Source organism: Hemitrygon akajei, chromosome 19 (assembly GCF_048418815.1).
Source record: "Hemitrygon akajei chromosome 19, sHemAka1.3, whole genome shotgun sequence".
Taxonomy (NCBI): domain Eukaryota; kingdom Metazoa; phylum Chordata; class Chondrichthyes; order Myliobatiformes; family Dasyatidae; genus Hemitrygon; species Hemitrygon akajei.
The window spans coordinates 70,938,933-70,952,428 of NC_133142.1; the positions used below are offsets into that span (position 1 = coordinate 70,938,933).

A 13,496-nucleotide genomic window follows, 5' to 3' on the forward strand; every position below is an offset into this window, starting at 1 on the left:
ACTTGCCCTCCACAGCCATCTGTTGCAATAAATTCCACAGATTCAACACCCTCTAGCTAAAGTAGTTCCTGCTCATCTCTATTCTAAAGAGGCGTCCTTGTATTCTCAGGCTGTGTGCTCTGGTCCTAGGCACTGCCACTATTGGAAACATCCTCTCCACATACACACTATCTAGATCTTTCAGTACTTGGTATGTTTCAGTGAGAGCCCCCTTGTTCTTCAAAGCTCCAGTGAGTACAAGCTCAGAGTCATCAAGTGCTCATCATGTTAACCTTTTCATTCCCAGGCTCTTTCTCGCAGACCTCCTCTGAACCCTTTCCAATGCAGCACCTCTTTTGTTGGATATGGGGCCCAAGACTGCTCACAAATGCAATCTGACCAATGCCTCATAAAGCCTCAGGTTTATATCATTATACTTATAACGTAATCCTCTCAAAATGAATTCTAACACTGCATTTGTCTTCCTTTCTACGGATTCAAACTAATAACCAATTAGGCCACCACAGTAGTGCAGCCATTAACACACTATTACAGCTTGAGGGTTCAGAGTTCATTTCCAGCACCATCTGTCTGTATGGAGTTTGTACATTCCTCTCCGTGAACCCATGGATTTCCTCCAGGTGCTCCGGTTCCTTCTCGTATTCCATTGCTGTCCGTTAGTAGTTTAATTAGTGACTGTAAATTGTCCTGTGAATAGGATAGGGTTAAATGATGGGCAGTGTGGCTCATTTTGCCAGAAGGGCCAGTTGCGTCCTGTATCTCTAAGTAAAATATAAAACAAATAATAACCTTCTAGTTAACCTTCAGGGAATCCTGCCTGATTTCCATTTCCCTTTGCACCTCCAAATTCTGCATTCACTCCCCATTTGGAAAATAGCCTACAGCTTTCTTCCCTCTACCAAACTGCATGACCACACACTTCTCTATACTATATTCCATCTGCCACTTCTTTGTCCATTCTCCCAAGGATGAAACAGCGACTGTTTATTCACTTTCATAGCTGCTGCCTGACTTGCTAAGTTCACCCAGCATTTTGCATTTGTTACGCTATATGAAGCCTCTTCTGTACTTTGAACAGGGATGATATTTTTGAGTAATCTTTGCCTCTGATGAGGAGGTGATGCCTTTATCAGTTTCTCATTGTCTGCTCCAACTACAAACTTCATCTCCACTATGCAGCTGTGCTCATGTTGCTAGGTTACCATCCTGGCAGGATTGAGCTCAAGGTACCAGTCTGCCAATGCTAACAGTAAAATAACACTGTTGAAATAGAACTCCCACCCTGTCAGAATAGTCCAGCTTCCAGAATATTCCTGGGAACTCATAATGTAGAGCCATACATGGCTCCGAGCCCTTGTGCGTCCTGCGATACCAATTCCCACCTTGGGATTTGGGCCAGGGTAAATACCAGGACAGACTGGTGACCACATACGGCTTATAGAGGAATCCATACATAAAGTTTCATTCTTGTACCCTCAAGTCAGTAAGTGGTATCTAGGAACAAGTACAGGAATGTTTAAGAAAGCATAAAAAATGTATTGAATGTCACTCCTGTGATGGTTATGTGAGAGTTGAAAAGGCTTTTTGTATGCAAAGCGACATAATAAAGCACAGATGCTGACCTTGGGGTAATGTCTGAAAATTAGCGGGATTATAGGTTATGGATATCTCCGGTTAAAATAAATAATTCTACTATGGATTCAACAATATCCAGTTGGGAATGAGGGAGTGTGCACAGCTATGTTTGCAAAGAAATGCGGCTATTGGTCAAAATTTATTTTATTCTTCTCCCTATTTTAGACAGTGGAGAATGCAAAGGTGCACAGTGATGCATCACCCCAACAGGCATCAAGAATATTACCTATTGAAAACACACAAACTGCTGGAGGAATTCAGCAAGTCTATAGAGAAGAATAAAGAGTCCACATTTCGGGCTGAAACCCTTCAGCAGGACTGGAAAGAAAGGGGGAAGAAGCCAAAATAAGAATGTAGGGCATGGGAAGGAGCACAAACCGGCAGAAAAAAGGTGCGGGGGAAGGGGTGGGTGTGGTAGAAGGCCTGAACTCAGACACTGGCAGGTGAGGGGTGCTGGGGAAGGTGGGTGGGTGTGGTAGAAGGCCTGAACTCAGACACTGGCAGATGAAGGGTGCTGGGGAAATGGGTGGGTGTGGTTGAAAGCCTGAACTCAGATACTGGCAGGTGAAGGGTGCTGGGGAAATGGGTGGGTGTGGTAGAAGGCCTGAACTCAGACATGAGCAGGTGAAGGGTGCGGGGGAAGGTGGGTGGGTGTGGTAGAAGGCCTGAACTCAGATACTGGCAGGTGAAGGGTGCTGGGGAAGGTGGGTGGGTGTGGTAGAAGGCCTGAACTCAGACCTGGGCAGGTGAAGGGTGCTGGGGAAGGTGGGTGGGTGTGGTAGAAGGCCTAAACTCAGACATGGGCAGGTGAAGGGTGTGGGGGAAGGTGGGTGGGTGTGGTAGAAGGCCTGAACTCAGACACTGGCAGGTGAAGGGTGCGGCGGAAGGTGGGTGGGTGTGGTAGAAGGCCTGAACTCAGACATGAGCAGCTGAAAGGTGCTGGGGAAGGTGGGTGGGTGTGGTAGAAGGCCTGAACTCAGACATGGGCAGGTGAAGGGTGTGGGGGAAGGTGGGTGGGTGTGGTAGAAGGTCTGAACTCAGATACTGGCAGGTGAAGGGTGCGGGGGAAGGCCTGAACTCAGACATGAGCAGTTGAAAGGTGCTGGGGAAAGTGGGTGGGTGTGGTAGAAGGCCTGAACTCAGATACTGGCAGGTGAAAGGGGCGGGGGAAGGTGGGTGGGTGTGGTAGAAGGCCTGAACTCAGACACTGGCAGGTGAAGGGTAGAAGGCAAAAGGGATGAAAAAGGAAACTGATGGAAGAGGAGAATGTACCTCAGGAGAAAGGAAGAAGGAGGGGTAACAGATGGAGGTGATAGACACGTGAGGAGAAGAGAAGGGAACCAGAGTGGGAAATGGAAAAGGAGAGAAGGGGGATGGGGGAGAAATGACTGGAAAATGGAGAAATCTGTGTTCGTGCCGTCAGGTTGAAGGCTATCCAAACAGAATATGAGGTGCTTGTGTGTGTTTATGATTTGTATTTACTGCCAAAAAAGCCACCCATCTTTGCCCATGTACTCAATCTGGAGAGAGTTACCACAGCATCATGCCACCCTTCATAAAAATAGATTTGGCACAGGCTGTAAAGTGTGGGGTGGGGAATAGCAGACTGTTAGATTTAGTCATCAGTCTTTCAGAATGACCAAAAAGCCAGAACTATTATATGACGGTTAATACAGTCGGACAAATTCACAATACCAAGAAATATATACAGTACATGCGAGTAGCAGGTTGAATGCTGGAGATGGAGTCAAATCCAGCAGCACTAATTAGAAGTATTAACTAATAGGGGTCAAAGTTGTCACCTTGTCCAATGAGAAAAATGATGCACAGAAGTTCTGATAAAGGATCACTGACCTAGTCCCCTTTCCACATATGCTGTCTAACCTGCCAAGTTTTTTTCCGCGTATTCCGATTCTTTTTATATTTCAAAGGTGTGCTTTTTTTTTAACAATTGCAGTTATCTTCGTTTGCATCTTGTTGCCACCACCCCGGATGAGAATGGTATTTTTATGCAGGGTTGCATTCATTACAAGCCAGGTTTTCATGATGACATTGCTTTTCCGTGAATGAACACATCTACCGCAGCAGCCATACTGCAGACTTAGACCTGGAGAGCAAGCGGCATACATAGAATGTCATCTAACCTGTCCGTTTATAAACCATGCCTCTACACGAAGTTGAGCGGGGTCCTGATTCCCTTCACACTTTCCCCTGCTGCAGAACCGCCAGTAGCAAGTAAACGAGCTGCTAAAATTCTCGCAAAGGGAATGCAGATCACAGGGGCAATGTGAACGTAGAGAAGAATCGAAATGAGACCCCCCCCCCCCCCAAACATTGTGACAGAGTGCTCTATATATTCTGCGAGAATGTCCACTATACGCAAACATAAGACCCACAGGAATTTTATGAGATACTTGGATAGACAGAGCTTTAAATATTTGACATGCACGTTTTTCCCACATAGAGAAAGGAATGAAAGATATATAAATGTAAAATCATACCTGGTGTGTTTTCGGGACTCTGCACGAACTGTCATCGAATAATATCTCAATTATTCCACGGGCTCTCTGCAGTCTGGAGGTAATGCCGCCTCGTATTCTCTAACCTTCACTAAAATACAGTCTACAGTCGGAATCCCTGCTGCCAGGCAAAATCAAGGGATAACAGAACATCTGATTGTAGACCGTACAGGTGATGACAGAGCTACTGCAGTATAATGCAGATTGAGATCTAAGGCTCACCCTGAGGCTCTAACAGATTTATTCTGCTAGTAACAATTTTTGGCAATAATATCTGCTCCGAAGCTACAACGTCGAGCTTAACTTCTGCTTGCTAGGCCAAGTGGGGTCATTGTGCGTCAAGTCCTGTCGCCGGTTACTTCTGGTGACCTTATACGCTTTATGACTGTGAATTTATTCCAGTTCCCGCCTGAAATACCTCTTACAGCAAAAAATGCTTTTTTTTTTCGTTACAGGTATGGGAAATAAGATGTTGTGAAGGATTTTGAGGTAATCATAGTTTAAAACAGCAATTAGATCCATCTTAATTCATCCATGTAAAAATAACAATGTTGCTCTGTTTCTTTTAAAATAAATCATCTGCTACACGGTTGTGTACAAGTTTAAAAATGATAGCAACATAGACGAATGCCATTCTATGCCAGTTCCCAGGGGAGCAATCAGATCAGTTATATTCCCCCTCTCTTTACTTTCTCTTTTCTCACACACCCATTAATTTCCTATTTGAATTTGCTGGCAACCTGCACCCTAGGCCCAGATAGAGTGGATGTGAAGGGATGTTTCCTATCACGGGGGGGGGGGGGAGTCTAGGTCCAGAGGGCACAGCCTCAGTATAGAGGGACGTCCATCTAGAACAGAGATTTATTTATTTTTATTTAGAGACAGCATAGAGCAGACCCTTCTGGCCCAACAAGCCTCACTGCCCAGCAACCCAAATTTACCCCTAGCCTAATCACAGGGCAATTCACAATGACCAATCATCCTACTAACCAGTACGCCAATGGACTGCGGGAGGAAACCAGAGCACCTGGAGGAAATCCACATGATGCAGGGAGAACATTAAAACTCTGGCACCGGAACTGAACTCCAAACTCTGTAGCCCTGAAGCATTGTGCTAACTGCTGAGCTACCATGGTTGGAGGAGGAATTTCTTTAGCCAGAGGGTGGTGAACATGTGGAAATCATTGCCACAGGTGGCTGTGAAGGCCAGGTCATTGGGTCTATTTAGAGCAGGTGGACAGATTCTTGATTAGGCAGGACATTAAAGGTTACAGGGAGAAGCCAGGAGAACGAGTTGAGGAGGGTAATAAATCATGATGGTATGGTGGTGCAGAAGCAATGGGCTGAATGATCTAATATCACCCTGATGTCTTATGGTCAAACCTACACAAAGGGGGTAATTTACACAATGACCAGTTGAGGCATTTTTAGAGGAAGCTAGAGCATCCAGAAAAGCTTTGTTCTTTACAGAGAGGGCATGTAGCTACACCGAAACAACACTTGTGACTGAGAACTGAGTTCAGCAATAACATGTTTTCTTCATGAAACTCTCTTCAGAAACTTGAGAAATGTCTGATGACAACTGGATCTTTTAGGAGTTGCTCAAAGGACACAGCCCAGCTGACTACCTGTTATTCTGTATGTTTCCTGCAGCTTTGAACACAAGAACAGAAGCTCCACTAGCTGTTTCACCACCTGAGGCTAATAGGGTAAGGAGAAGACAAAAAGAAGCCATCTTCTTGAAGTGTGATGAATCCCAGCAATGCAATTCATAGGGAGTTCCAGAATCTTCCAGGATAGGGTGGGAGCTTGATGTTGGTGGCCTTAGCCTAATGCCCGACTCTGTAGATGGTGGAGGAAGCATAGATGGAGTGTGTTGCAGAGTGTTCACCCGTGCAGCTATACATGCCCTATGCAGAGGGGGGAGGGGGAGTATTAGATGCCTATTAGCCTATTAAATGCAAGGACCTCAAAATAGATTTTTTTTTGGTTGAGGAGACTGTTGATATGTTTAAAGGAATCCAAGTCAATCTCTATCAATATGAGCCACCACGTGGGGAACAATGTTATTACAGCTCAGAGTATTCTAGAGTACAGAGTTCAATTCCAGCGTCATCCTTAAGGAGTTTTCCCGAAACTGTATGGATTTCCTCCCACGGTCCAGAGATGTATCAGTTAGTGGGTTCATAGGTCATGATAGATTGTCCTGTGATTAGGCGAGTGTTAAATTGGTAGGTTGCTGGGTGGTGTGGTTTATTAGGCTGGAAGATCCTGTTCCACACCGTATCTCCAAATAAAATAAAAATAAAATATTATTAATAGTAGATGAATAAAAGAGGTATATTTAATATTAAATATGTTAATTTGAAAAACTACACAAAATACCTCTCTACAATCCACAGGGTTCAAGTTATTTCCAGGAGGAAAAAACGATCATTGAAGCTAGAAATCAGAAAAAAACCAGGACTCTTTACGCTCGCGACTGTACTGCCACACACAGCTCCAATCTGCTGATCAAATTCACAGATGACAGAACACTGACTGCCTTATTTCTAGTGGTAATGAGACTGCCAACAGAGGAGATGTTGACACCCTGACACAATGGTGCAGGATAACAACCTCTCCCTCAATGTCCAAAAAACAAAAGAGCTGATTATGGATAACAGGAGGAACGGAGACAGGCTCGGCCCGGTCAACATCAATGGGTCTGCAGTTCAGCGGGTGAGTAGTTTCTTTTTCAATATTTTTTTTCTTTTTCAAATTTTTTATCAATTTCTACATAGAAGAATACAGAATTCAAGAAAATACATACTATAAAACAAAAGAAAGATATAATACCAAATACATTATATTTGAATCACATTAATGGAATCCTTACCCTATATTCATGTAGATTAGATTCATTCGTATGTTGAGATATGAATAATTTATATATATAAAATCTAAACCCACTACCAAAGCTGAAGCTGTTTGGTAAAGAAGAAAAGGGAAAAAAAACTTATCAGATAGTGAAATATGCTATTAATGTTTAATATGCTATTAACCAGCGCCCTCTTCTTTGTGGTGGCGTGTTGGGGAGGCAGCATTAAGAAGAGGGACGCCTCACGTCTTAATAAGCTGGTAAGGAAGGCGGGCTCTGTCGTGGGCAAAGTACTGGAGAGCATAACATCGGTAGCAGAGCGAAGGGCGCTGAGTAGGCTACGGTCAATTATGGAAAACCCTGAACATCCTCTACATAGCACCATCCAGAGACAGAGAAGCAGTTTCAGCGACAGGCTGCTATCGATGCAATGCTCCTCAGACAGGATGAAGAGATCATTACTCCCCAATGCCATTCAGCTTTACAATTCAACCGCCAGGAGTAAGATATGTTAAAGTGCCGGGGTTAGGACTCAATGTATTTAAGTAAACTACTTAAGAACTTTTTAAAAGCTATTATTAATGCTTTTTGAGAGGGTGTTTTTAGATGCATATCATATTTTTACTGAGTTAAGTATTGTATGTAATTAGTTTTGCTACAATAAGTGTATGGGACATTGGAAAAAATGTTGAATTTCCCCATGGGGATGAATAAAGTATCTATCTATCTATCTATCTATCTATCTGTGCTTTAACGGGAAATCAAAGGTTTTGAAAATAATTCAAAAACAGTCCCTACAAATTTTGAAAATCTTGGTTAGATTCAGAATCTTTTCTAAATTTAAGCACGCCATAACGTCCCGTAACCACTGAGCGTGATTAGGCAGAGCAGCATCCTTCCATTTAAGCAGGAGCGCCCTCCTAGCCATAAGAGAGATAAAAGCCAGAATGTGCAGGTCAGATGTTCTTCAAAAAGATATCTTCCCTTCCAACAATACCAAATAAGGCGGTCAAAGGGTTAGGCTTAAAATTTACTTTAAAAAGTACAGAAAAAGTTTGGAATACTTCCTTCCAATATTTTTCAAGACTTGGCCAAGTCCAAAACATACGAATGAATGAAGCTTCTCCATTGTTACACCTATCACAGTAGGGAGATATATCCATATAAAAACGAGATTGCTTATCCTTGGTCATATAAGCCCTATGGACCACTTTAAATTGTAGGAGGGAATGACGGGCACATAATGAAGTATTAAGCAGTTTAAAAATTTCATTCCAAGTTTCTTCAGAAATTGAAGTCTGTAAATCTTGTTCCCAAAGATTTTTGATTTTGTCTAAAGAATCATTTCTCATTCCAATCAACATATCACAAATATTGGATATTAAACCATTATAAAAAGATTTCAAATTAAGAATTTCATCTAATAAATTCTTATCAGGACTTTTAAGAAATGTATATAATTGAGATCGTAGAAAGTCTCTAATTTGAAAATATCAAAAAAAGTGGGTTTTTGGTAAACTATATTTAGTTGACAGTTGTTCGAACAAAGAAAGACTTCCTCCAACAAACAGATCCTGGAAACATTTAATACCCAATCTATTCCATTGTTTAAAAACTACACCAGCCATAGAGGGCTTAAAAAGTCATTAAGAAAAATGGGACTAGAGAGGGAAAATCTCAATAAACCAAAGTGTTTTCTAAATTGTATCCAGATCCTCAAAGTATGTTAAACTACCACATTTTCAGTTATTTTACTTAAAGGAAGTGAAGATCCCAAAAGAGAGATGATAGAAAATTTATTAACAGAGTTAGCTTCTAAAGAAACCCACCCTGGATAGTCCTCATGATTAATGTAATATAACCAAAACGTAAGATTCCGTATATTTACTGCCCAATAGTAAAACCTAAAATTTGGTAAAGCTAAACCTCCATTCTTTTTAACTTTCTGGAGATGAACTTTATTCAGTCGAGGACGTTTATTTTTCCATATATAAGAGGATAAAATAGAGTCAAGAGAATCAAAAAAGGATTTAGGAATAAAGACGGGTGAGGCCTGGATGAGGTATATAAATTTGGTAAGATACTAATTTTAATAGACAACACACACAAAATGCTGGTGGAATGCAGCAGGCCAGGCAGCATCTATGGGAAGAAGTACAGTCGACGACGAAGAGTCTCGGCCCGAAACGTCGACTGTACTTCTTCCTATAGATGCTGCCTGGCCTGCTGACTTCCACCAGCATTTTGGGTGTGTTGCTTGAATTTCCAGCATCTGCTGATTTCCTCGTGTTTTCATTTTAATAGAATTAATTCGGCCAATCAATGATAACGAAAGAGGTGACCAATTTGATAATGTTCTTTTTATATAATTTAATAAAGTAAGCAAATTTTCTTTAAATACGTATTTATAATTAGTAATTGTTACACCTAAATAAGTAAATTGGTTTCTTACAATTTTAAAAGGAAGATTCGTATTAGTTGATACCAAGTTAATCAAAGGAAAAAGTTCACACTTATGTAGGTTCAATTTATTTCCAGAAAACTGGCTAAAACAAGAGAGCAGAGAAAGTGCATAAGGTAATGAAGTCTTGACATTGGAATTAAAAGGCAATAAGTCACCCACATAAAGTGAAACTTTGTGGGTAGTACCCTTCCGCAAAATACCAATGATATCACTAGATTCTTGAAAGGCGATAGCTAAGGGTTCTAAGGCCAGATCAAAGAGCAAAGGGCTCAAAGGACAAACTTGTTTGGTTCCACGTTGAAGTTTAAATGGTTAGAATTCTGAGAATTAGTAAGAATCTGAGCAGTAGGAGATAAGTAAAGTAATTTAATCCACTGAGTAATATTGGGCCCAAAATTTAATTTTTCTAAAATTTTAAATAAATAGCCATTCAACCTGATCAAAAGCCTTCTCAGCAACTAAGGATATCACACATTCCGATATCTCCTTAGAAGGAGAATAGATAACATTTAATAACTGGTGAATATTAAAATGGGAATATCGATTTCTAATAAATCCAATCTGATTGTCAGAAATGATAGATGGTAAGATATTTTCAAACCTACAAGCCAGAACTTTAGATAGGGTTTTATTATCAATATTAACTAAGGAGATTGGTCTGTATGAAGAGCATTCAGTTGGGTTCTTATTCTTTTTAAGGATAAGCGAAATAGAAGCTTCATAAAAAGATTGCGGCAACCTACCCAATTTAAAAGAATCGGAAAAGACTGAACATAAATGTATAAGCAGTGAAGAAAAAGCCATATAAAATTCTCCAGAAAATCCATCAGGGCCTGGAGCCTTCTCTGAGTGTAGTCAACATACAGCCTTGGCAATTTCTTCATGAGAAATAGGTTGATCCAACTGTTTTCGGTTATCCACAGAAAGTGTAGGAATATTTAATTGGTCTAAAAATTATTCATTACAGTATTATCTTTAGGAGGGTCAGAACTATAAAGATTAGAATAAAATTCTCTAAATGTATCATTTATTTCTAAATGATCAGTTGTCCTGACACCATTAGCTTTACAAATTTCTTTAATCTGTCACTTAGCAATAGAAGATTTAATTTGGTTAGCCAATAATTTACCTGTTTTATCTCCATGAATATAAAATTGACTTTCATCCTTTAGGAGTGGAGTTTCAATCGGATATGTTAATAAAATATCATATATTTAGTTTTAATTTCAATCATTTTTTATATAGAACAGGATCTGAAGCCAAGGCATATTCTTGGTCTAATTGTTTCAGCTGATAGGCTAAATTAATTCTCTCTTTATTAGCTTTTTTCTTAACACTTGCAGTATAAGAAATGATTTGTCCTCTAGTATATGCCATAAAGGCATCCCATATAACAAGGCTAGAAATCTCCTCCACCGTATTCTCTTCAAAAAAGAGAATAATTTGTCTCCCCAAGAACTTTAAAAAATCCTTGTCAGATAACAAAGTTAGATTAAAATGCCAGAATCTGTTTGTTTGAGGAAAACCAGGAAAATTTAAAGGTAAAAGCACAGAAGCATGATCAGAGATAGCAATCTCTTTATATTCACAAGATCGAACTAGTGGAATTATTTGGCTATCAATAAAAAAATAGTCAATTCTGGAATATGTATGATGAGCATGAGAGAAAAATGAATATTCTCTATCTGCTGGATGTAGAAAGTGCCATACATCAACAATACCACATTTCATTAGAAATGAATGAATAAACAAAGCTGATTTATTAAATGCTGCTGGTTTAGAAGATGATTGGTCTAGAACTGGATCTAATCAGCAATTAAAGTCTCCTGCCATCACCAATGAGTACAAACTCAAATCAGGCAGAAACAAAAAAAAACCGCTCAAAGAATCCTGGTTCATCTACCAATGTTTGTATATTTGGGGCATATACATTAGCAAATACCATTAATTTATTCGCTAACTTCCCTGATACTATAACAAAATGCCCATTAGTATCAGAGACTACCTTGTGTTGAAGAAAGGCAACTGTATTATCTATAAAAATCGAAACTCCCCTAAACTTGGCCTGAAAACAAGAGTGTAAGTGAAATCCCCTCCATCGGCTAAAAAGGCGTGAATTATCAGAGTTATGTACATGAGTTTCTTGTAAGAAAAAAATAATTGGGACCTTAAGTTGTTTAATATAGGCAAAAATCTGATTTCGTTTCACAGGGTGATTTAACCCTTTCACGTTAAGACTAAGTAAATTAGTAGTATAATCCATTTCAATACTATTTCAAAGAAAAGTTAGAGGGATAATCACTGAAATGATTAATAAAACTAAACAATGACCTTTGAGATAAAGTAACCAAGCAACAGATTTGGCTAAGAATCCAAAACACAATTCCAGAAAAAAAACCCAACCCCCCTCCCCTCTTCCAGAACCTACCACCCCACCAGCCTCCGGGTCCAACATATAATTCTCTGTAACTTCCGCCACCTCCAACGGGATTCCACCACCAAGCACATCTTTCCCTCCCCCACTTTCTGCTATCTGCAGGGATCGCTCCCTAAGAGACTCCCTTCTCCATTCGTCTAACCCCCCCCCCCCCATTCCTTCCCTCCGATCTCCCTCCTGGCACTTATTCTTGTAAGCGGAACAAGTGCTACACCTGCCCTTACACCTCCTCCCTCACCACCATTCAGGGCCCCAGACAGTCCTTCCAGGTGAGGCGACACTTCACCTGTGAGTCGGCTGGTGTGGTATACTGTATCCGGTGCTCCCGGTGTGGCCTTCTATATCTTGGTGAGACCCGACGCAGACTGGAAGACCATTTTGCTGAACACCTACGCTTTGTTCGCCAGAGAAAGCAGGATCTCCCAGTGGCCACACATTTTAATTCCACGTCCCATTCCCATTCTGAAATGTCAATCCATGGCCCCCTCTACTATCAAGATGAAGCCACACTCAGGTTGGAGGAACAACACCTTATATACCATCTGGGTAGCCTCCAACCTGATGGCATGAACATTGATTTCTCTAACTTCTGTTAATGTCCCTCTGCCCCTTCTTACCCTATCCCTTATTTATCTATTTATTTATCTATCTATTTCTTAATTATTTTCCTTTTTTCTCTCTCTATGTCCCTCTCACAATCACTCCTTGCCCACTTTCCATCTCCCTCTGGTTCTCCCCTCACCCTTTCTTTCTCCCTAGGCCTCCCATCCCATGATCTTTTCCCTTCTCCAGCAGTGTATCCCTTTTGCCAATCAACTTTCCAGCTCTTAGCTTTATCCCTCCCCCTCTGGTATTCTCCTATCATTTCAGATCTCCCCCTCCCCCTCCCACTTCCAAATCTCTTACTATCTTTTCTTTCAGTTAGTCCTGATGAAGGGTCTCGGCCCAAAACGTCGACAGTGCTTCTTCCTATAGATGCTACCTGGCCTGCTGCGTTCCACCAGCATTTTGTATGTGTTGCTTGAATTTCCACCACCTGCAGATTTCCTCGTGTTTGCGTTTTTAACCCTAACCTAATCACTGGACAATTTGCAATGACCAATTAACCTACCTGGTAGGCCTTTGGACACTGTGAGCTGTAACAGCGTTGCACTAACTGCTGTACTACTGTGACATTATCTGCTAAAGGAGCAAGGTTCAATATCAAATCCTGATGAAAGGTCTCAGCCTGAAACATTGACTGTTTACTCCTCTCTATAAATGCAGCCTGACCTGCTGAGTTCCTCCAGCACTTCGTGTGTATTGCTCTGGATTTCCAGGATCTCTTGTGTTTAGGTTCAATATCAAGATACTTTGGTTGCTACTGCACCGATGATATCTACACCAGCAAGGGAAGACTCATGGCCCCACAGCCTTCCCCGCCCAGTTATTTCTAAATATCAGGGAACAGAGAACTTAGAAGGGGGAACAATTACGAAGGGAAGGAAGGAAGACAGACCTGAAGGGATTGCTTAATGTCATTTCCAGTACACAAGTATAAGGGCAAACAAAAGAATTGTTAATCTGACCCAATGTAACATA

General features: G+C 41.0%; 1 protein-coding gene across 13 annotated transcripts in view; it reads right to left on the reverse strand.

Moving 5' to 3' along the window:
• LOC140742052 (uncharacterized) overlaps nt 1-13,496 on the reverse strand; it is a 194,965-nt gene that overhangs the window by 146,216 nt on the left and 35,253 nt on the right. For 4 of the 13 annotated variants that reach the window (XM_073072784.1, XM_073072783.1, XM_073072787.1 and 1 more), the window contains exon 1: nt 4,137-4,578. The exons of 2 other annotated variants lie outside the window; for them this stretch is intronic. The gene's annotated coding sequence lies outside the window, so the exon portion shown is untranslated. Of the gene's footprint in view, nt 1-4,136; nt 4,583-13,496 lie in introns of those variants that run through there. 7 more of the 13 variants (XR_012102199.1, XM_073072792.1, XM_073072790.1 and 4 more) reach the window with 6 other exon arrangements.